This window comes from Styela clava, chromosome 11 (assembly GCF_964204865.1).
Source record: "Styela clava chromosome 11, kaStyClav1.hap1.2, whole genome shotgun sequence".
Classification (NCBI taxonomy): domain Eukaryota; kingdom Metazoa; phylum Chordata; class Ascidiacea; order Stolidobranchia; family Styelidae; genus Styela; species Styela clava.
This window is the reverse complement of record NC_135260.1, coordinates 821,190-843,893: the sequence shown is the minus strand read 5'-3', so window position 1 is coordinate 843,893 and position 22,704 is coordinate 821,190. Positions and strand designations below refer to the sequence as shown.

Below are 22,704 nucleotides of genomic sequence, written 5' to 3'. Positions count from 1 at the left end.
TGCCTGGACGGGAAATGTTTCGGATTTTTCATTCATTTATTAGTGACTGCTTGTTCACTCCTTGTGTGGAGCCAACGCATTGTAGCAATGGCCTGTTAGTAAATGCGTTTAAATTTACAATATCTCGACTCTGAGGTCCATAACTTACCAATTCACCCACGGAGTAATAAATTGCGTAGGCAATAACAAAGCGGGAATAATACCGTCATTCTGAAAGTATGGCAATTCTTTACCTGGTACTCCCCGAAGTATGTGAACCAAGATGGCGGACACCGGAACGTAGTGTGTGTACCAGGTTATGTTTAGACCTTAATTTCAGGTACAAATACTATGGGAGTCACTTGGCTAGTCCCCGAACTCGTAACAGAACTAAACTAAGAAAAATTGGAATAAAATTATGGCCTAACCCTAACCTGGTACACATACTATGTTCCGGTGTCCGCCATCTTTGGAGTACCCTTACTTTCGGAGTACCCTTTACCTAGTAGTAAAGGCTTACATTAAAAATGATTTTATCAAATAATATATACCCACATATTCTGACTACGTGTAAAGTTATTTCAATTATGACAGCACAATACGGTTTATGTTTTCATAATCCGAATAATAATTCGACCTTTAATAACCTTTGTCTGTTTCTGGCGATAAACATTGAGATAATCGAGTTAGCCCTTGTGTGGTAAAGTCGGAGTTGATATATTTAGGGATTCTGCATAAATTTATGTTAATGAGACGATACTTAGGAATAAGTTAAGATTGACAATGCTTTGGAAATTTCGTTTTTATCAAATAAATACCACATAACATTAATGTAAATATGCATATATATATATAGTTAATGTAGCTCTTAGAGAGGTAGAGGTACTTTTTGTGCCAGAGATAAGTCTCCTTTACTTGTGAATCATCGTCCCTAATGCACCACCAAAAGTCAATATGGGTCAGAATCTCCTGGAATATTTGCTTACAGATTAGTCTCCTTTACTTGTGAGTGGGTACGCACTATGCATCATCACCCCAAGTGCTATGACAAGTGTTTTGAAAAGGTTCCCATCATGAAACTTTGAGAGCAATTGATGTAATCATTAGGACAGTGCTTCACAACCTTTTTGATAAATTCCCCACTTTTCCTATTGAATCTATTCATTCCTCACTCACAGACATACGATTTTGTTTACGTGCGTCGTTCAATCTTCAATCAATCACAAGTGGATGTTACGCATAACTCAGACTCAGGCATTTGTTGAGTTTAAATTTCATCACCGAGAACAATAAAATATCGAACTACTATAGTCTGTCTATATGGGAAAGCTCACTGGAATACCTCGAGATATGATGAAGTCGCATTTTGTGGTGACGTCATGCATTGTATTCAATTTTCTTGAATAAATGTATTTGTCTGCGACCTTCCTACAATTCCACCTTGAAACAATCTTTGTCTAAACAGTCACATTTTAGTCAATACAGAGTAAAATCCCCCCCCCCCCCCTCGAGAGGAATAAAATTTCTCTCTGATTGGGGAACGATGACTTACGAAATCATGGCCATGATTTTACCAACTTAGTTTCAAATTATCAGAGGAAAACAGGTTTTGAGTGACATGAAATGCCACCGGGAACGAACCTCCCATAATTTAATTTATTTCTGACTTTTCGGGCCAAAAGTGCGCCCGGGAGCAAATTTATTTAATTTGCATAAATGATGAGAGGTTGGGTGCAATCGCGCGAATCGAATATTGAGCGAAAGTTTTTATTGGATTACTCGCAAAACCGACCGTCATACTGACGTGTTGAGAAGCTGGTTGATTGCCTAGTGTAGTGCCTTTCAACTAGGGCTGAGCATTTCGAATCGCATGTTAAATTATTCGAATCCGTTCAGACTGGAAATTTGAATGTCCGCCATCTTGTTTTTTTTAATCGTCCACAGGTCGAGGTGAATCCATGATTTATTTTAGTCATATTAAATTATTAAAATGCAATTTTGACGTAAGACTCTCTTTTTCCGAGTAATTTATAGATGAAACATGATTATTTTTGTGTGTTAACACTCAGCGAACTGTCTGAGAGATAGATCAGGTGTTTTACTCGTTTATATATCTGAAGGACCCATTACAATAAAACAGTCAATACAACTAGATACCTTCCAAGTATTCAGGATTCGATTTAATTCGAAAAAATATTCGATTCTAAAATAATCAGATATTCAGAAATGCCTAGACCTACCCTCAACCGGGGTTTCGCGGCGCCCTAGGGTTTCTATCGCAGTCCATGCAAATCCAAAAGTCCATATCATAAATTATATGTATATTGTTTAAATATAATCAAATACCTGCTAAGTTTGCCACTATTATTAAACTTGGTATATTTTGAAAATCCTTTTGTTTTGCCAGAATTAGCTTTGCTTTATGAATGTTTATAGTTTATACAATTCAGATAAAAGTCATTTTAACTACTGCACAGCGGTTCCTCCAGCCTCTGGAATGTTTCATTGGGGATTCGCTGAAAAGCACTGCCTACTGGTTGGAGCGTTTGACCTATGTTGGCATTAAAATTTATAAATTTCGGTTTCAAACCCTATTCCCTGCCCAGGGTGTAATACATTGAGTAGGCAGTCCCGATCCGGAGTATCGCAGTCTTCCATAAAATAGAAATTGCTTACATATTGAAAGCGACAGCGACATTGATGTACATAGAATCGCTTTTATAAAAATAAAGAGTTTGGTAATTAACGCGTTCCCATCTGTTATTCTATTTACCACTTCTAAAAATAAATACGTCAACAATTCAAAGCTAAATAATAAATATAAATACACTGTAATCTAAGAAAAAAACAAACCACAGTCGATTTACTTTAGGTTATTGCAGTCATCAAAATTGAACCTAGTAATCGAATTTTCTCGTGACCCCGATATTGGTATGGGAAGAAGATATGGGAATGTCTCAGAAAAAGACATTAATAAAAATCAAATGCAAAGTGTAATATCACCACAAAATCTGACTTCATTGACGCTCCAGAAGTATGTGTACCAATAATTAGTTTGATTCGCGAACTTTACATAAAGTTGTGTAAAGGGACTGAAGCCTATTGGCAGGGAGTATATTCACTTGACTAACGCGGACAGTTCCCGAACTCGTTTTAGAAGTAAAATAAGGAAAATCGGAATAAAATTGTGCCCTAACCCTAAACTGGTACACACACTGCGGGAGTACCACTTCATTATATCTCGATGTATTCCAATGAGCTTCCTATATGGACAGATTAGTAGTTTGATATTTTCTCTATATTTCCTGTTAATTTGAATCAAGACAAAAAACAAACAAACTGAAGCCAATATAACAAACAATAATTTTGATATAAATATAATTAATTTGGTTCCCACGGCATAATTTATCATTATTATATCATAATACCCCGTGTAATTTATCATAATCCGAATTGTTGCGACATAATACGAGTGGATATTTCCTTTCATGTTGTGATTGTGACGTTTATCCTCGATATTCTAAGAATCATTGTTTAATGATTATGACGTATTAGCCATAGAGGGGAAGCGTTCGAATCTCGATATACCTCAGAAGATAAATATCAATTATATAATTGCTGATTTAATAAATAAATAAATAAATGAATACAAGGTGATTTTCTGATATGCATTTATTCGTGATTTATGGGGAGATTCTACCCAAAACTTAGAAATATATCAAAATTTGAAAGAAAGCGATATTGGATGAATTTAGACAAATCTTTTGATATCCAACGGCGAATACATTTCTCCATTTAATGCGATGCATAATTGCGTCACAATATTCCCACGTTAAATATTTGTTGCACAACAATACTGCGTGTAATTGATATGATCCGAAATGTTACGAGATAATCCGAATATTACTGAAACACATTTCCTATCATGTTGCTATTCTGACATTTATTCCTTTCTATGAATGAAACTGAACTTTCTCACGGAACTAGTTAATCTATCCGAATTAGGGATTTATGGATCAAAATGTTCTCAGAACCCCAGGAAGAAGCGAGCCATTGCTCGAAAAACAAGAAAGCGATGCTCAAATATATGGACACGGAGTAGTACGGGTATGCAAGCTGTCACAGTAGACTAGCGATACAGCAGCACTAGCTCGTAACGAAGAATCACCAGGAGGTGCGCAATTTTTAAATTTTGATGAGGAATTCCTTATTGGCCACGGAAATTTTGAAATAAATAAAAGTAATGGCCTAGCGGAAAACTCCATCTTTAACCACAGAAAATTTCGAAGCAACTGGTCCAGTCATCAATGAGAAAATCGATACGGCATCAACAAGTTCATAACGATTCATAGGTCCATTTCGTGTCCAGTAAATACTTTCAGACCACCACCACCCCCCCCCCCCACTCTTGAAACCCCGTTTTCCGACTAACCTCCGCTCTTTGAAAATTCCTGGCAACCCGGTTCGACATTGCCTACCAATTGTATTATAGCATGTGCGTTTAAATATATTTAATCAATATACATATATTCATATAGACTTTTAAATTTGAATGGAAACTTATAAAACTCTTGAATTGTTTACTGTACGGGACCCTAGAGCGCCGCGGAACCCCGTTTTACTACCGCTAGATTATTGCGGCCACAGGCGGTGCAGGGTGTCGGAATTTCTATATTAACCGAAAAAATCTCACGATTGCAAAAATTTCCATATCTCAAATTTTTAGGTTCGCAAATTCACAACTACTTAAATCTAGAAATGGTAAATCTGATTTACTAAAAGATTTTATTGTAATGCCACCATGAAACATGCTTGGACCTAGGATAATAACGCAAGACAATTTTATTCATTGTAGGGCTTGAAAGCTTTTATTATCTGTGAATTAATTGATTGTGATACGACAATGTTACATCCGACGTTCACTGTTACGAAATAAATTGTCTGAAGACAGCTTAACTACAGACAACATCACTTTATTCCGTCACTATCAGTATTGTCGCGTGCTGTTTGTGACGTTGACAATCAAACACGGGCTTTTATAAGTTGACAAATGGCTGACGACATCGGCATTGTTCAATCACAAGTGAATTTTATAGAAGGTCAAAAATTCGTTGCTCGGTTATCAGCAGACCGCATTTTATTAAAACGCATTAGTGAAACATTCTAAACAGACTTGAAGATAAAAATATCAAGAACAAATTTAACGATAGCCGGAGATAAACATTTATGAAAACACGAAAAACCCAAGCCAAGTAGTCCGCACAAAACAACGGTTCTAGCTTGTTATTGCACCAGTACCAATTCTGTTTGATTCTAATTTTCTTAGATCAAGACAAAATAGGTTAGATTACGGGTTCGGAATGATTTGAAAATTTGAATTTCCTGTGCAATCTGTAAAAGCTAAGCAAAGTCAAGAAAACAGATCAAAAGTGGTGGGGCAATATTAGACCGTGTGTGTCATTTCTATGTGGTGTTCTTCACATTTTCACCCTCTAAAGGGGCTCTATTCAGGGCATCCACTGAGACGTAATGAGATACTATTTTGCCAGCAACTTGTGTATTCGGATCTATAAAAAATAGCTGTTCACTCGCCTGATGCCACACAGGTAAATCCGCCATAAAGAATTCCGCATTTAGTGGATAATTACTAAACTATTTGAGTTTAACGTGAATTAACGTCGAATAATTTTTACAAAACCCTTATTAAGTACAATCAACTTTAAACTCGAACAAAAGCGTGCTGTGATCTCGGGCGATTTTTTCATGCCTCATTAACTTTCTTCACAAAACAAAACATATGTTAACTAATATCAAGCGCGAGCATATGGATACGAACGTCGAATTCCATATAAAATAGTTCAAACAACTAAAAAGAAAACTACAATTGTTAGTAAGGTAGGCAAAAGAGGGGACAGTAATCAAACACAGGGATGTGCAACAGGCGGCCCGCAGATCATAGCCAAGTCATTCAGTGTGGTCCTTATCAACACTATTTTTTCTTCCCATTAAGAATATAATCATGATCCGACAATTTATGTTTAAAATGATGCACACATGAGATAAAAATGATTAGGGGTAGGGCCCAATCCTGTAATATCACTGAATAAACCTTTGGATACAACCTCACCTTAATTATTTGACCATATTCTATGGAATTGTACCTTTTTCTGGACAAATTAATTTGTGTCTGGTTTAGTTTAGTACCACTCTTATTTGGCTTGACTCAACAATTATTTATGTCATTCCTGACCTCACCTAACTACGGCATTCAAAAATGACGTCACAGTGATGTAATAAAGCCCGTCGAAATCTGCCACGACACGAATTCGAAATTCAGCCCAAATTTCGACTGAGAATAGTCTGAACTAATTGTTAGGTATAGTGTTGTTTTATGTCTGGCGCAGTTTCAGTTACTTATAGACATTCTTGCAGTTGTTTAAGCGTTTATTAAAATTGAAAAACAAGGTTCCCAGACCGGGAATCGAACCCGGGCCGCGTGGGTGAGAGCCACGAATCCTAACCACTAGACCACCTGGGAAGCGACGGCAAGCCTTCGATAATAATAAGTAATTCGTATGTCTAAGCATTGTCTCGTTTTACGATTCAAACTTCTGAGCGACTAATATGAATTAGATTAAGAAACACGGCAGACAATTAGTTTGGATGAAAATTAAAAAAAATTCTTCAAATCTTGAGGTTCAGACTTTAGAACATTTACTACATTGGCGATCTCCCCTTGCGACATAGACTATAAGTAAAAACGCGACGAGATACTCTGTATCAATTATATAGTTTAATTGTTTAATTAATCAATTGTTTATAGTTTCGGTTGTAGCAATTTTTAGCTTTTATTAGGGTTTTTTTCATCACTATAAATTGGCATTATTTTCTTTCATTTTTTGATTTTTAATGTTTGCTGATACTTTGAATATTTAAATGCTCGCCGATCAAAACAAAATGGCTACGAATGATGCGTTATAATTGTGACCTAATAATACACACAAATCATCCTAAACGTCCGTTAGACTTTTCAAAATCGCGTTGAATTTATCATTAATTTACATGTAATAGTATAAGATATTCAAATAACAAATTACTCCAAAATTCCCTATATTATCTGAATTCGCACAATATTTATTTATGATAAAACACCAAGGGTGGTGAAACCAATTGTTACGTAAACATACATGGAAAGCAGCTGCTATTGTAATGTCATTAATTGTTTTTACCACGTGTAATTGTTACATCACACAGATTTATCTTACTCTATTCCCGCCAATCGCAGTTTAAATCACAGATTCGGGAATATAGATCATAATCGGGTATATCAACCTAGCGTGACATTATTTATAAGATATTCTAACCGTGTCGATTTAAATCATACTTTAAATTTTGCTTGCTCACTGATTATTGGACACGAAATGACCGTTTTAATGAATTTGTTGTTGTATAACCAGAGAATACGCGATACTAACTTCCTATCCTTCCTCGATGCATTCGCGCTGGTGGAATCGTATACGTATAATGCAAGGATGCTATAGTACCTATTCTGCAGGGCGAACTAATAAAACGGATCCTCCAAAGATTTGATCATGAATTTTGCGTTATTAACATTGTAATTAGTAGAGGTTGCTAATCAGTGGTGGGATTCAGCCGGTTCGCATCGGTTCTATAGAACCGCCTCGCGGAATTTTATGAGATCAGCGAACCGGTTAGCATTACTACAAAAACATATAACAGAACCGGCCGAAAAATATGACTTCTGTGATGGAACCGGCTGACAAAAAAATTGAATTCCACCACTGTTGCTAATCCTAACTCTCAATCCTTCCTCAATGCCTGACGCCAGTGTATAAGCACGATGGTGTAGCAGGAATAAAAATGAATATACTATGCAATTCAAGAGCCCTGCTGCACACTAACATAAATGTATTTCTGTAAGGCTTCCTCTGACCAGGTCAGAGTAGAATTGGGGTGATGCATCACTCATAGGTAAAGTAGACTCATATCTGAGCAAAGTTATGGGCAGATACTGAAGTATGGTAGTACATTAGGTAAACTCACTCAGAGGAAAGGATGTCTCATCTCCGAGGAAAGACATGGGAGACCGCTGAGGTGCAAAGAGATAATAATACTATATAGAAATATAGTTGAGCATTACAATTTAGTATATGCTTATTAGCGTTGATTTTCTTTGTTCCGTCGTAAGATTGGATATTCCCTAACACTTGTACCTACAAGCTTATCAGATGTTAAACCCCGCGATGGGGGATTTTAAATTTATTTGAACAAAACTGGATAAACAAAGCTTATTCTGTATCTGTTTGTCACTGTTAGTACAGTGATTATGTCGCCTAAATACCTACATAAGATGGAGATTCCTATCTCACGGGAAACACAAAAAAGCAACGCGCAAAAGGTCGAATGACTAACACGGCCACAGCAATGTCAAAACAATTCTAGCCAAATTTTGATGTTGAAATAATTTTACCGAATATCATATGAAGGTGTGCCCTCAGCTTAAAAAATTTGGGCACTCGAAACCTTATTTGAGCAAACTTATACAAAGCTCATATAAAACTCTCAAATGCGTCAGTGACCGCTTGCAACCCTTCTATTGGTGCTGTCTCCACTTTTGATTGAGATTATGGATCCTTGCTGAATAACAAATATAATTGAAAAACGGTCAACTTTAGCCCATAAATAATTATCGTCTCCCAGGACAACGGTCCCCAATCTTCATTCTGTTATAGCCCATTTTTAATGTCAAAAAAAACCTTGGGCCACATAACCTTTGATAAAAATTTCGATTGACATGAAAAAAAAATTTTTAATTCATAAAAGCAATACAGTAAAAGCCTACTGGAGAGTGGAGACCCCATGAAAGCTCTAGAACAATTTTAAAAACTGGGAACTCCTGATATATGGAACATTCCTAATATTTGCCAACGGAACTTTCCATTTACGATTCGATCAAATCTCAAAATAAAGGGTTAAAGCGAGGATTAGAATCTGACTGTTAAAGACAGATGGTGCGATACCAAACATATACCCGCATTGGGAATAAATCTGATTATCTGTCATAAATAATTAAAACCATGTTTGTGACGACACAAGCAAAAAATTAGGTCTGACGATGACATTACGAAACCTCGCAAAATGGGATTTAATCTATTTATTTATGAAACATATTTGAAATATATCAAGTCAAGTATGTTCGTATCCCTGCTCAAATATGGTCTTTCATAAATTGACAAAGTAATTTGACTGAACGCTAAATTATGCTCCGTGGCGCTACCAATTTCAGGGAGAGAGAAAGGTGCGCTGACATTATTTCTCGTTATACGAGTTTCACTCGGAATAAGGCTCTGTAAGTAGTCACCGATATATATATATTGTTTCTTCGGTACTCCCGTAGTATGTGTACCAGGTTAGGCCATAATTTTATTCCGATTTTCCTTATTATAGTTCTATTACGAGTTCAGGGACTGTCTGTGTTAGCCAAGTGAATATCCCCCTGCCCATAGGTTTCAGTCCCTCCTTACAATTTGATGTAAAGTAGCTGAAGAAAATTAGTTACCGGTATCTCTATATTGGTACACACACTTCTGAAGCGCCGTTTCTTCGGCCGTTTTTGTTACTGCTCGGTAACCAGTACTGTCTTAATTTTTTTAATATTTTTTGTACATGTTGTGCGTTGTGCAAAGTGTATTTTCAGTATGATTAAAAATAAACTACTGATCAATGCCATGCAATATTTTATGTCTCGGAGAAATGAGATTAATGAAAAAATTTTGATTGAATGACTGAAATAAACTGATTGAAATTGATATTAATTATGATATATTATACATTATTCAGTACGTGGTTCTCGTTTTCATTGGTGGCTGTATGGCTATTTCAGCGAAGCAAGAACGAAGAAATGGATCAATCAGGTGCGCAAATTACAGCCCGCGGGCTGGATCCGGCCCACCGAAATGATTCATCAATTTGTATCTGCTGAAAGTACGACTATAGTTTTTATGGATATAAATTGCTGTTGAAAATATCGACTAAAATAACGTTGTAATAATCCAGATTGTTACATTGTGCCTATTATATAAACGTTAGCCTAGCTGTTGAAAATAATTTCCCAGTTTTACATATTGAGTTGTGAGCCTCCGGCCCAGTAAACAAGTATATTATCTGTAACTGGCCCACTTGAAAAAATAATTGCCTACTTATGCATTTCTAATGTTCTCTGCCTTCCAGGTCATATTGCAGAAAGACATGTCACTTTTTTTTTTTTTTTATCTTGAAGGGATTATAATACCGTCGGGTGCAGGCTTGTCGGTTATTGAAAGGCAGAAAACGGTGTGAAATTAATAACCCTGCAGAAGACATCCACTTTTTTACCTACTGGAAATTTGATAAGGATTAGTCTAACCCTGACATGGGCAAATTACGACTCACGGGCCAAATATGGCCCGTTGGGTACTTCAATTTGGCCCGCCTGATGCCGCCACAGCCAAACTTAAACCAAATTTTGATGTTCTAGCTAAAAAAAAACTCAGGGAATTTGGTTGGACAGCGATTAAGTTTAGATATTGCACGAAGCTTATTGTTTTCACTTTTGCTTTTGTGAATATTGGTAATAAAGTGTAACTTTTTACGTCATACTTACATGGCCCGCCAGTCTAAGTGGGCAACAATTTTGGCCCGTGGTGCAAAAATCTTGCCCCAACGGTGAAAACGGATAACAACATCAATTCAGCGTAACGATCGATTATATGTCCAGCTCATGTCAAAATAAAAATAGAGCAAACATTTGTAAAGTTATTCACAAGCCCCATATGGTTATGTAGGATAACATCCGTTTTAACGAGAACAAACAATTAGGACGTTTTACAATTTGTCACAAATTTATAGCTTTAAACATTTAATCCGTTTTCATGCATTTTAACTATTCTCTGATTTTATACAAATAGAATGTGAATCTCATTCCAAGAAGGAATATATTAGGGCAATTAGTGCGATGTTATTTTTGGATATTCCCGAAGTATGTGAACCAAGATGGCGACACCGTAACGTAGTATGTGTACCAGGTGTAGGTTAGGCCAGGTACAAATACGACGGGAGTCACTTGGCTAGTCCCCGAATTCGTAATAGAACTAAAATAAGGAAAATTGGAGAAAAATTATGACCTGACCCTAACCTGATACACATACTACGTTCCGGTGTCCGCCATCTTGATTCACATACTTCGGGAGCGCATTTTGTTTTATGATAGTATGCTCAAAGCAAGGTCATGCGCACTAACTCAGGAGTAAAGGAGACAGATTCCTGAATTAAATTACAGGCAGCTACTAAAATGTCAATATATACAGAAAACGTATGGAATATTGGCGGTGTATCACACGTTCGCAAATACCAATCAACGAAATGCTTGAAGCATTTCAAGTCACGGACATGAAGTTCCGATATAATTTTTTTTTTCTGGCGATATCGTCCACTTTAAGAATCACTGCTGTAGTTATTTGCGATCATCATATGCAATGTTCGCAACCAAATAAATATCCCTAAATTATCGGAACCGTTGGCACGTGCTACTCTTACCAGGGTCGCAAACCGGATCATACCGTAGAATGAGATTAGACTAAAATGGCCGACTAAACTAATTCTGTTATTGTTTACTTTGATTTGGTTTATCTTAGGTTAGCAAAAATATTGCTTTTCGTAAAATAAGCAGAGAAAGGTGGGATTGTAAGAGAATATTACTTGGCCGATTATTGGTCGAGATTAAACGCAGAAGACACTCATGCCTCACCGTAACGAAATTGACCATTATGTGATCACCATGCTCCTTACTGTGACGAATGAATTGGCTCAATCACGTGACACCAACACAGCGGTATAGCAGATGACTAAAAATATCAGAGCCTATGTTTACTTAACTTCAACTTTTTTTTCCAAAATGGCGTCGTTTTCAGATGTTTCAACGGTACTCCCGTAGTATGTGAACCAAGATGGCGGACACTGGAACGTAGTATGTGTACCAGATTAGGGTTAGGCCATAATTTTATTTCAATTTTCCTCATTTTAGTTTTACTACTGTTAAGAGAAAATTCACGAGTTTCTTCGCCTTAAAAATCAGACATATAATAGATGGATTTTCAAACAATCACTGATGCGCGAAGAACTGCATATGAAATTCTGGATTTATTAATATTACAAGCATTTGCCGGAAGATTTTTTTAAATGTGCTAATAGGAAGGTTGTGACCCCTTAAAAAAGGTGGGAAGGTTACGGTACTGGCAGAAGAGATGCGAGACCATTGATTGACCTGCTAAGAATTATACCTACCGGTATATGGTTTTATACAAATTCCCTCACAAAAATGAACAAAAGAGTACTGCTATAGGCAACCACTAGTGCACTCGCAATTTAGACATCTGTAGATATCGACGAATACAGAAATTGAAAACCCTCAAGCAACAAAACAAATTTTTAGGGGGGGAGGGGGGAGACTAAAATTTGTAATTTTCAAGTTAAACTGGAACAGTCAGCGGGTCCGAAAATCGTGGATTCAAGAGTTTCGGGGGTATACAGAGCGTACCAAGCAACAAAATATCGCTATGTACGACACAGAAAAATGTTTTTTCGAAAGGCTCTGGCTGCGCTTCAAAAGACATTACTGTTTCGCAAAGACTTTGGTAGAATCTTCCGAGCCAATACAGTTGGAAAATTCCTCACGTTGGTCAACATTATTTAAATTTCTAGAAGTGAATCATTTTTCGTATAAATTTTATTGTTTAGTCACAATAGCGTAAACTCACACGCGACAAAATGGTATCACGCGACCAATAAACATATTTTCTCAGTGATATCACAGTGGGGTTTCTAGTAAAAACAATGATGTGAATTTTTCAAAAACAAACCTTTATGACGACACTATTGTTCACGAAAATAATTTCTGTCTGAACTCAAACTGATTATGACTAGACAATCATGCTGAGCAATTTGTTCACCCGTGCGTGAATCAAAAACATACACCAGGTGAATCTGAATTAGTTCAACTTGAATAAATTATTATTTTGAATCGAGAATGATATTTTTGAAGTTATTTTATTTGATTCGTGAGTCTTATTAGACACCAACACATATTTCAACGATAAAGATTATTTTCTACAATTTTCTAAGAAATTTGCTTCATACTAACACAGATATATTCGTGTCAGATTGAATATATAATCACTCCTTTATGCTTTTGCGCTTATGGACCCGCATCGTACAATGCAAGGATGCTGTAGCAAGAGTGCGGATGACTATTCTAACTTATTTAAGAATCTTGCTACACACTAACACAAATGTATTTCTGTGACGTTTCGTCAGACGTGAGAAACATGTAATTCAAAATTTTATATGTTTATTTTTTCTCTAAAAAAGGCGCTTGATCATCAGTTTTTTGCACGGACGCATTTAGACCTCAATGGTGATCGAAAGGACGAAATATAAAATGCAAATATTAAAAATTACGCAATAATACAAAAAACTGACGTAATAACATTGTTTGAAGTACAAGTGGGCGTTTTATTGCCACACCCCTTCTATAAAAACTCTAGTCTCGGAATACTGGTCTGCTGATATTTTTATGAAAATTTAAATATATATTAAAAACAGTTTTTCTATTTGCTAAATGAATCAGGCATCCCGTTACACATGAATATAAACATAAATCGCCAGACAAAAGTAGAAGAATTGAGAAGCCACATAAATCAGGTTTCGTTTTATAAAATCATAAACTACCATTTCGGTCCTAACAAGACTCTTATTCAATGCCCTCAATGATAATTGGTAGTAGCAAGGTAGAAATTAATAAAAATGAGGTAATATTACAGAAACATGACGTAATTATAAAATTTTGAAGTTTAGCGCGCCAATCTCATTACCCATGCCTCTTGTGTATGTTGGTATTGAGCATATGGAATTGCTGATTTTATTGAGAAAAATACAATAATAAAAAGTAAAACATTCGATTTACAAGCGTTATTGTTTTGCAATAATGTTTAAATATGTTGTTTTTTGCTGAAGACACCTGTGATCATTATAACATCATAAACAATGTGTCATCAATATGTTACAGGTGATAACAATCCGTGTAATTGTGACTTTACAATAGTGACAGAAGTCAATAATACTTGAACTCAATTAAGTGAAATCTTCAGATGTTTTTGATTCAAAAAACGGATACATAAAAACCGGGTTAAATTTTTTGAAATTTACAGAGTAGGAATTAGAATTTTTAACCCACCGGTTGTCAACCAGTGGCCCAGTGGCGTAGCAAGACTCTCGTGCCCCCCCCCCCCCCCCCCCGCAAAAATATTTCGTGGGAATGACCCTAAAAACTCTCGGACATAAGCTAAAACAACTCTTTTTTTATCTCGTCAAAAAGCATAACATGTCGCTATAAAAAGGCAATAGTAACCTAAAATTTGCCCATTATTTTGGTTACTTTAATTTTTTTCATACGTTCTTCCTCTTTTGCCCTTTTTCTGCGTTTCTGTGTGCCACTGAGAGGTTTTTCTTTCGACATCATTTTGACAGGCTTCGTGATTTTGCCGGTGCGATCAAACCACAAGACGCCGAAAATCGACGACTTCCTGGCATTGTACGTAACAAAACGATTTGAGCAGAACTAACATCAACGTTATGAGATGTGCATTACTTGTTTTGCACTGCAGCTTTTGGTTTGCGGCTTAAATTTCTAAATTCTAACCGCTTGGGCCCCTTTGCGCTGTGGGCCCTACCGCGACCGCGAAGGTTGCGGGGGTGGATGCTACGCCACTGGCTGTGCCACAAAAAACATACCTATTGAAAATTGTTAGACTGATTGATGAATTTATTAAATTTGATTGTTTTAGAAATCAATTTTTCACTACTGAATGGGCCACGAAACAAAGGTAGAACAACTGGTCTAAACTGATAGGCCGATAGAAATTGGAACATTGAACAAATCAAGGTGACCAATATTCAAGTCACGGGACCTTACAATGGACCTACAAGAAAACTAATAAAAAAAACTACTAAATTGATACAAAAATTAAAAGTCACTCAAACAGTCGGTTTTGGGCTAGATTTATTTGGTTGTGGACGTATTTTGATTTTGAGGGTTCGAAGTTATTGATATGGGCCACAATTATGGTTGGAGATTTTACAGTATCACACTATTGAATTATGACGTCATGTTTTACTCCCCACCCCTCAAAATTCTAATCATGTTAATAAGGTTGAATCGATGATCCCACTTCGCTAATTAAAAACTTTCCAACCGTAACTAATACTAATTAATAAAGAACTCACGCTGGTAACAGATTGCACAATACTTAATTGATATTGCGCAATAGACTCAATATGTTGGCACGCGTCGGAATCGTTTGAAATTCTCAATGTTGATTGTCCACAAAACAATTAGCTAACAAGCCATATAATTATCGCATTATGTCACAATAATACTATCAATGGATAGCATTATGACATAACAAAATTTTTGATATATCAATTGTGATATCAGTTGTGATAATTGTGACACCGCGCTGGGTTGCCCCCGACACTACTGCAAAAATTAGAAATTTGAAAGAAACACCCCGCAACGTTTTTAAATAAAAAAATAGTATTCATCCAGTTGGGAATATCGATAATTTAGAATTTTGAATTCCAATCGCAATCTGAATTTCTAGCCTTCACCTTGACTGAATAATTACTACCGGTAGTTTTCATATCTTGAGCGTTGACGTGGATGTCTTTAGCTGGGGCTTTGTACAAAAGATCCGGATCGAGTAATCTGAATGAAATGCCTTGGACTTGTTATCAGATAACCACCGGTGATATTTTACCAAGTGATTATCTCGACTTTGGAATTTAGACTCGGATGACTCAACTTGACTCGCTGTTTGAGGAAATTCATCTAGCAATGTCACCGCGTCTCTGTATTTGCATGAATTGATTGGCCAACTTATCCGACCTGGGCTGGTGAACAACGCAGGCCCATGCTTTGTATATGATTACGCCGTCTTATTGGCTTCTTATCTCCTCCTGGGAAAGGTCTTATATTCCACACTGAATACGCACCAATACTTTTGTGCCCAGTGTTTATTTATGACCTAAAGGCTATTAAAAAAAACAGAAACAAATTATGAAATTGTGACGTCTTATCACCATACGTCATAATGTTGCGGGAGAGAACAAAATTAAATATGTGCAAGTGATTACCAATGTGCAATTTGACCAATGTACATACCTGTTTATATACTGTGGCCTTTTTTAATTTCCATTCATTGCCCTGGTGATGTCTGTCGATATAGATATTCAAAACGTTGGCGTAAGTCGTATCGCCACAAGTGTATGGAGCAGTGGCCTCCAAACATTTTGATATTGTTACTTCTAAATCGAATTGCCTAATGCTCAATTATCCCTTTCATAAACATGAAATTTTCAGTGTAAAATTTAATTTCAGTTGGAAGGATGGTAGGCCTACTGTTATTACGTCTGGTTCATCAGCGGAAAGGACGGGAATAACATAAAAAAAGAGAGCGTTTTAGCGAGGTTTTTGGTGTTTTTAGACGGTTTTTCATTGTTTTTGAGCGTTTTAGCAGAGTTTTTGGTGTTTTTAGACGGGTTTTTACTAGTTGACGTCTAAATTACCTTATTAAAACATCCAATTTGATAACCACTGATATGGAGCCGTCGAAATGGGGCAGTTATAGTGAACATTCAAGAACCACTGATATAATTGAGATCTGCTGAACTAGGAATATTCATGCGCCGCACGCCATACGGAGTTTACCAATGTACGCAGTCTGCCACGTTAGGCAGAGGCGTAGCCAGGGAGGTCGCCCCCCCCTCCCTCTTTCAAAATGTAAAAAAATGAAAGCATCTTTCTGTATCATACAAAGCAATTTTTCGTAGCTTGAAACGCTTTTTGGATCCCCAAGACTCATGAAAACACACGTTTTCTGGCGTTCGACCAGCTGTTTGGATCAAAGTTTGCGAATAGAAATTATAGAACCCCCCTCGTTGAAAATTTCTTGCTACGCCCCTAGCGTTAAGGCTATCCCAGACCCATGCATAAAATCGCTGAAATAAATAAGTGATATTTATTAGGGTTGAAAATGTAGTCAACACGCTTCATTACTACTTTGAGGTGGATATCACCTATAGTGGCACTGACCATTATTTATTCGACCTGGACAACGCACCCTTCGGTAAATATTAACCTAACCTTTCTTGGGGAGGGGCCATAAAACAATCTCTTATTGAAGTAATAAACAATAGGCAGGTGGATTGCCTAATTGTGACGTTTGCATGAGCTAATAATTAACTACGGTTACTATGACAACGCACGTAAAATGAAACAAAATTTTATTTCATTGTATCAGAATATCGCATATTTGCTTTAAAACTGATTCAAGAAATTGTTAACGGTATGAAACGGGGGTTTTACGTGAGATTCAGGCGAAGAAAAATGGCGGTCATTCAATTTTACAAGCAGTTGAGTTATGTGATACCAACTCCTTCTTCTATGCCAGGAGTGGGCAAAGTTTATGGTTAAGGGGCCAAATATGTTGCCCACCCAGATTGGCGGGCCATGGTTAAAAGGTTACATATTAGGAACATTATTTACAATGTCACGAAAGTGTGTAAAACAATAAGCCTTGTGGCAAAACTAAATTTAATCGCAATCTCAACAAATTCCTTTAGGTATTTTTGTAGCTAAAACATCAAAATTTGGTTTTAGGTTTGATTGTGGCAGCATCAGTCGGGCCAGATTGAATTACTCAACGATCCAGATTTGGCCCGCGGGCCGTTGTTTATTCATGTCAGTTTCATGCTTCTGTTTTGGTGGATTCGTATGGGTATAACACAAGTATCAAACAAATAAAATATTGCCGATAAGCCAATATTAAGAAAATCGATGCCCAGAGAAACTCCCGCGGTTGTCAAACTCACACACGAGAAAGGCGTATATAAATCGATTTTCTAGTAGTGAACACAATTTTGTGGTTTTGGCGCTTGTAGATCTCGTTTTGACGCTCCAGAAGTATGTGTACCAATAAGGAGGTAACTAATTTTGTTCCCCCTACTTTACATGAAGTTGTGTAAAGGGACGGAAGCCTATAGGCAGAGAATATTATCACTTGGCTAACACAGACAGTCTCCGATCTCATAATAGAATTAAAAAAAGGAAAATCGTAATAAAATTATAGCCTGACACTAACCCGGTACACACACTACAGGAGTACTTCATTTTCTTTGTTTTATGGCGCCTTGTATGTACAATGCTTATTTGCGTTATGATGGAAAATTGAACTACCGACGAATGAAAGGCCATTATTTCACAGAAATCAAACGCACAATCCTAGTCATAGCTAATAATAGCACCCTGGACTGGCAACATTCAACATTTAAAAAAATAGATTCGCGAAGACTGTTAGACTTGTAGTAAGGCACGCACAAATGGTATCGATCGGTATATACATACCCATACATCGATATAGCTGAGATCAATGCTGTCCAACTCTTTTTTCGAGCGACCCAAAATTAAAAAAATATATTCGTAAAGTCTCGCCACCAGAAGATATGCTTACATACTAAACGACATGTAGTACTTTTATAGTCGCAAAATGAAACAATCATTTTTATATTAATATGAAGTGAGACAGTTGCGCTTATTTGATATTTAGCGAGTTTTTGAAATCGGGTTCGCGTCGGGTTTTCGCGCTGTTATACTCCCCACGTATACAATTACCGCTGAGCACATCAATAACAAATATTAAATAAACAATGAAATCTACTAAAAAATAAAAGCAGCAACCAGATTTTGCTAATTATAGTTTAAAACATACACCAGGCGACAAGCTATATTGTGAGTCATTCTTCATAATTTTTTTTTCAATTTTTTAATATTGTACTGATTATTCCGACAAATTCATTCCATCTTTACGATTTCACGGGTCTTTCACGGGCCCCCTGAGGGTAAGTGGACCCCAGTTTCGGAACCCTTTACCAAAGCACTCAATTGGCCGGATTCGCTCATTACCAGTTGTGCGATGCATTACTATGAAAGGCTATTAATTTTCGTCGCAGTTGTAGAAATGAAAACGAATCTTAAATCCAAGCACTGCTCTCTACCGACTCGTGTGGTACGAATGTAACTCAGAAGAGGTGGGTAAAGAAAACGATCAATATTATAATAATATTTTTAGCATCGATTTACTGATTTCAGAATAGGATTTTAATAACTCTTTTTTGTTTTTGAGACTGCTAGATACTAATGATTAGCGGATTTAAACTTCATGTGTTACGCAGACGAAATCTCAGACGAGGATGTTATATCCACCATTTAAGTCCAAGTAACGCTATAACACAAATGCTATGCATAATTTTTTTGAATTAAAAATACGGGTGATAAACTCGTGCCGATTTTTAAGTGAATGTATATCAAAATTGGAGCTTGGCCAACATTAATTGCAACCGATACCTATCTAAAATCGGTAAACCAGTTAGTTATCTTGGATCTCAATCAAAATAGTTTTAACCGATACCTATCTAAATCAGTATAACGTTAACTGTTACGGTCTTGAACGCGGTTGTTGAAGAATTCCGATACACACTGAAACCCAGCTGTTAGTTTTGTATGCAAGGAAATAGAATTATACTGTGCAAATATTAACAGATCAATATTAATCTCCTCGCATGCTTATTTGGGCAGTTGCTTGATTATGTAAGCAATGGACAACAATAATTAGGACACTTAGAATAATTAAGGCATAATGACATGAAAATTTGTTTCTTAATCAATCATATGCTTTCGAATTTAGCTTTGTCGAGAAGAAGTCTCGATACCCCGTGTCAAGTCAAGTCACGTGAATCTCGGGTCAAGTCGGAGATCGCAGGGAGGAAGCGAGATCACTCAAGTCCTAATTTTACTAAATTCTTGTTGTAAAGGAATCGCATTTCTCCACAATCAAGGAACCATTTACTGTAAAAATATTGTTGTCAAAAGATGATTTTCCCACTATTTTTTTAACACTATAACACTTCGCCTAGAATTTTGCTAGCCTTTCAATTTCACGGCCACGCCTTCATATTACAGTCGATACAATTCTGTACACCAGCGGTTTCCAAATGGTGCGATTTGCTAAGTGCGCTCGAAAATTAACAGAATAGTAAACATTGTAACATAACTAACATATGATTTAATATTTTCATATTGTATTTAATATAAATGTTTTATTGTTTCTTGTTTTAAATGATGTGTATATGAATATGTTTCGTAAAAATAGAGGTAGACTCTCCCTGCTTCAATTTCGCAAACCACAGTTCATTTAACTTCCAAACCGAGTTTAGCGAACACGAGTGAAGTTTTTAGCATTCAAATAGAAAAGCAGGCAGAGATGAAGAAAAAGAGTTGACATTTATTCCTTAGCTTAGACACACATGTTTACAAACTTCAAAAGGTATAATGTACACTTTTTAAAGATTACAAAATTGAGTTTTATTGAAAAGCGGCAATTTTGTTTTGTGTAAGTGCGCTGTGACTTTATTTCCTGATAATTTTGGCGCCGCATAAACAAAAAGTTCGGAAACCACTGCTTTACACATTAAATCGCAAGTTTATACATTGCAAGATATTGTGGATAAATATTGCAGTTGGATTTGCAAACATGTCACGTAATACACTGTGAAATAATAATCCATCTACCTGTATTCACTGATGCGTAAAATCGTCATAATCCTATATGATGGAATAGAAGATTAAAATCGGAAATATCAGGAATCATAACCCGATCAAAGAATGTGTATTGCCGCTGCAAACAAGCGGATAATCCTAATCAAACGTAGAAACCATCTCAAGTACTTGTTGATGAGGTGATTAGGGTCACCTAGCACGGAGCATTCTCATGTGCCACCAAATGTAAAGATATTTTGAGGGTTCTTCGGCGTGTGATGTCAACTTAGTTAGGTCCAACGCTCTAACCCGGGGATATCGAACCACTGACTCGCGGGTCACAGAACCTCCTACCCCCTTCATGTATCTAACTACTCGAATGTTGAAAGTTCAGAGGATTTTTTTTTCGCCCAGATGCTTTGAGTCACAAAAATAACGACAGTATGGAACCACAGCGTATAGTTGATTTGTTTTGCCACAAACACTTCACACCAGGGGTCACCAACCTTTTTGAATCCGAGGGCTACTTTCTGGGTACCGATTAAGCCGAGGGCTACCAGTTCGATGAACACTTTTAAAAAAGTCAACTAACCTTTAATTATTGATAATTACTGGTATTTAGTCAAGAAAAACATTGATAAACTTTAGGATTCTTCAGGAAATCAAACGATTATCACAACGTAGCAAATGAATTACTAGCAATGACACTTCCATTTTCAAACTGAGGGTTTTTCAAATTGATTTTAAAGTGATCACTACAATAATATCTACGGAAACCACAGGTCCACAATGTACCTACTTTTTTACAAACACCCTGCATAACCCTAAGATGAAATGAACTTAACAGTTGTATTGCCGAATGTTACATATACAAACACATCTAACTAATTATAAATATCTTGTTTTCAACAAGGAGAAAACCAAAATCAAACAAATCTAGTCCAATGCTCTCCACCAGTGTGTTGTACTCCTGCGTGTAACTTGACAGTTGACACGGTAACTCTGAGCGGGTCTTGCAGATTTTCATCAGTAAGGCATATTCCGTGCTTAGTTCCTTGTGAAGTTCATGTCAAAAAATGTTGATTCACCAAGATGGATTGCTGTTTGAATTAAAAGGCGAGCTTTTTCTGCCCGTACTGCGTTGACCAATGGATAGTGACAAGATGTGAAATGTCTCTTCGTTCTCCCCGCAAATGAGACATACGCAAGCTGTTTTCACGGTGGTAAAAGGAAATCCACCTCCCATTCATCGTGAAAATGGTTGATTTTCTTTCGTTTTTCTGTCATTTTTCTTTGAAATCAATAATTGTATTATTGGCATCGCTGCTCCACAAATCAACGGACACGAAAAAACGCGAGTTCGTGGAAGGTGACATCTGTGTGATGTCATAATTGGGAGAGTGATAAATGACCCGTTACATTACTAAGGTCAAATAAAAGTTAGAATGATCGTTACCATAATAATCAACGGGGGTTTATTCCCAGTTCCCAAATAAGACATAAGTGTGATTTATACAAAAATAACGTCACAAAAATTAATTGATGTAGCTTACTTATAAGAGCCGTTATCACGCTTTTTTGAAACAGACATGCGGGCGACTCATGTGGTCTTCACGAGCGACTTGGTGCCCGCGGGCAACGGGTTGGTGACCCCTGCTTTACACACCAAGAAACCGGAATAAAATCAAAAATAAGGAAAGAAAGCAAAAATACTGATCAAATTCGAAGGATGGCTCAATGGACCTTTCCTCGAGCATCCACTTCCTTGTTTACTTCGTGACATTGGGCAATCAGCATGATGCAAAAAGTGACGTAACAATGCTGCCTTTCCGCATCCGCTCAGACCTTTTTCTCACTCAGATAAAATTTCAGGTGTGGTCGTAAACATTATCTCGTTTTCGCGTTTTTGAATACTGTTCGTCAGTTTTCAGCTGTGTTTCGGAAATTTAAATTTAAATCAGATAATTCAATGATCACTCTGTCTTCTTCTGAGTTTTAATTTAATTGCAGTAATAAAA

General features: G+C 36.7%; 1 non-coding gene across 1 annotated transcript; it reads right to left on the bottom strand.

Moving 5' to 3' along the window:
• Positions 1–6,445: 6,445 nt before the first annotated feature.
• Trnae-cuc (transfer RNA glutamic acid (anticodon CUC)) lies at positions 6,446–6,517 on the bottom strand. Its single transcript has one exon. It is a non-coding gene; the product is annotated as a tRNA-Glu (tRNA).
• Positions 6,518–22,704: the final 16,187 nt, after the last annotated feature.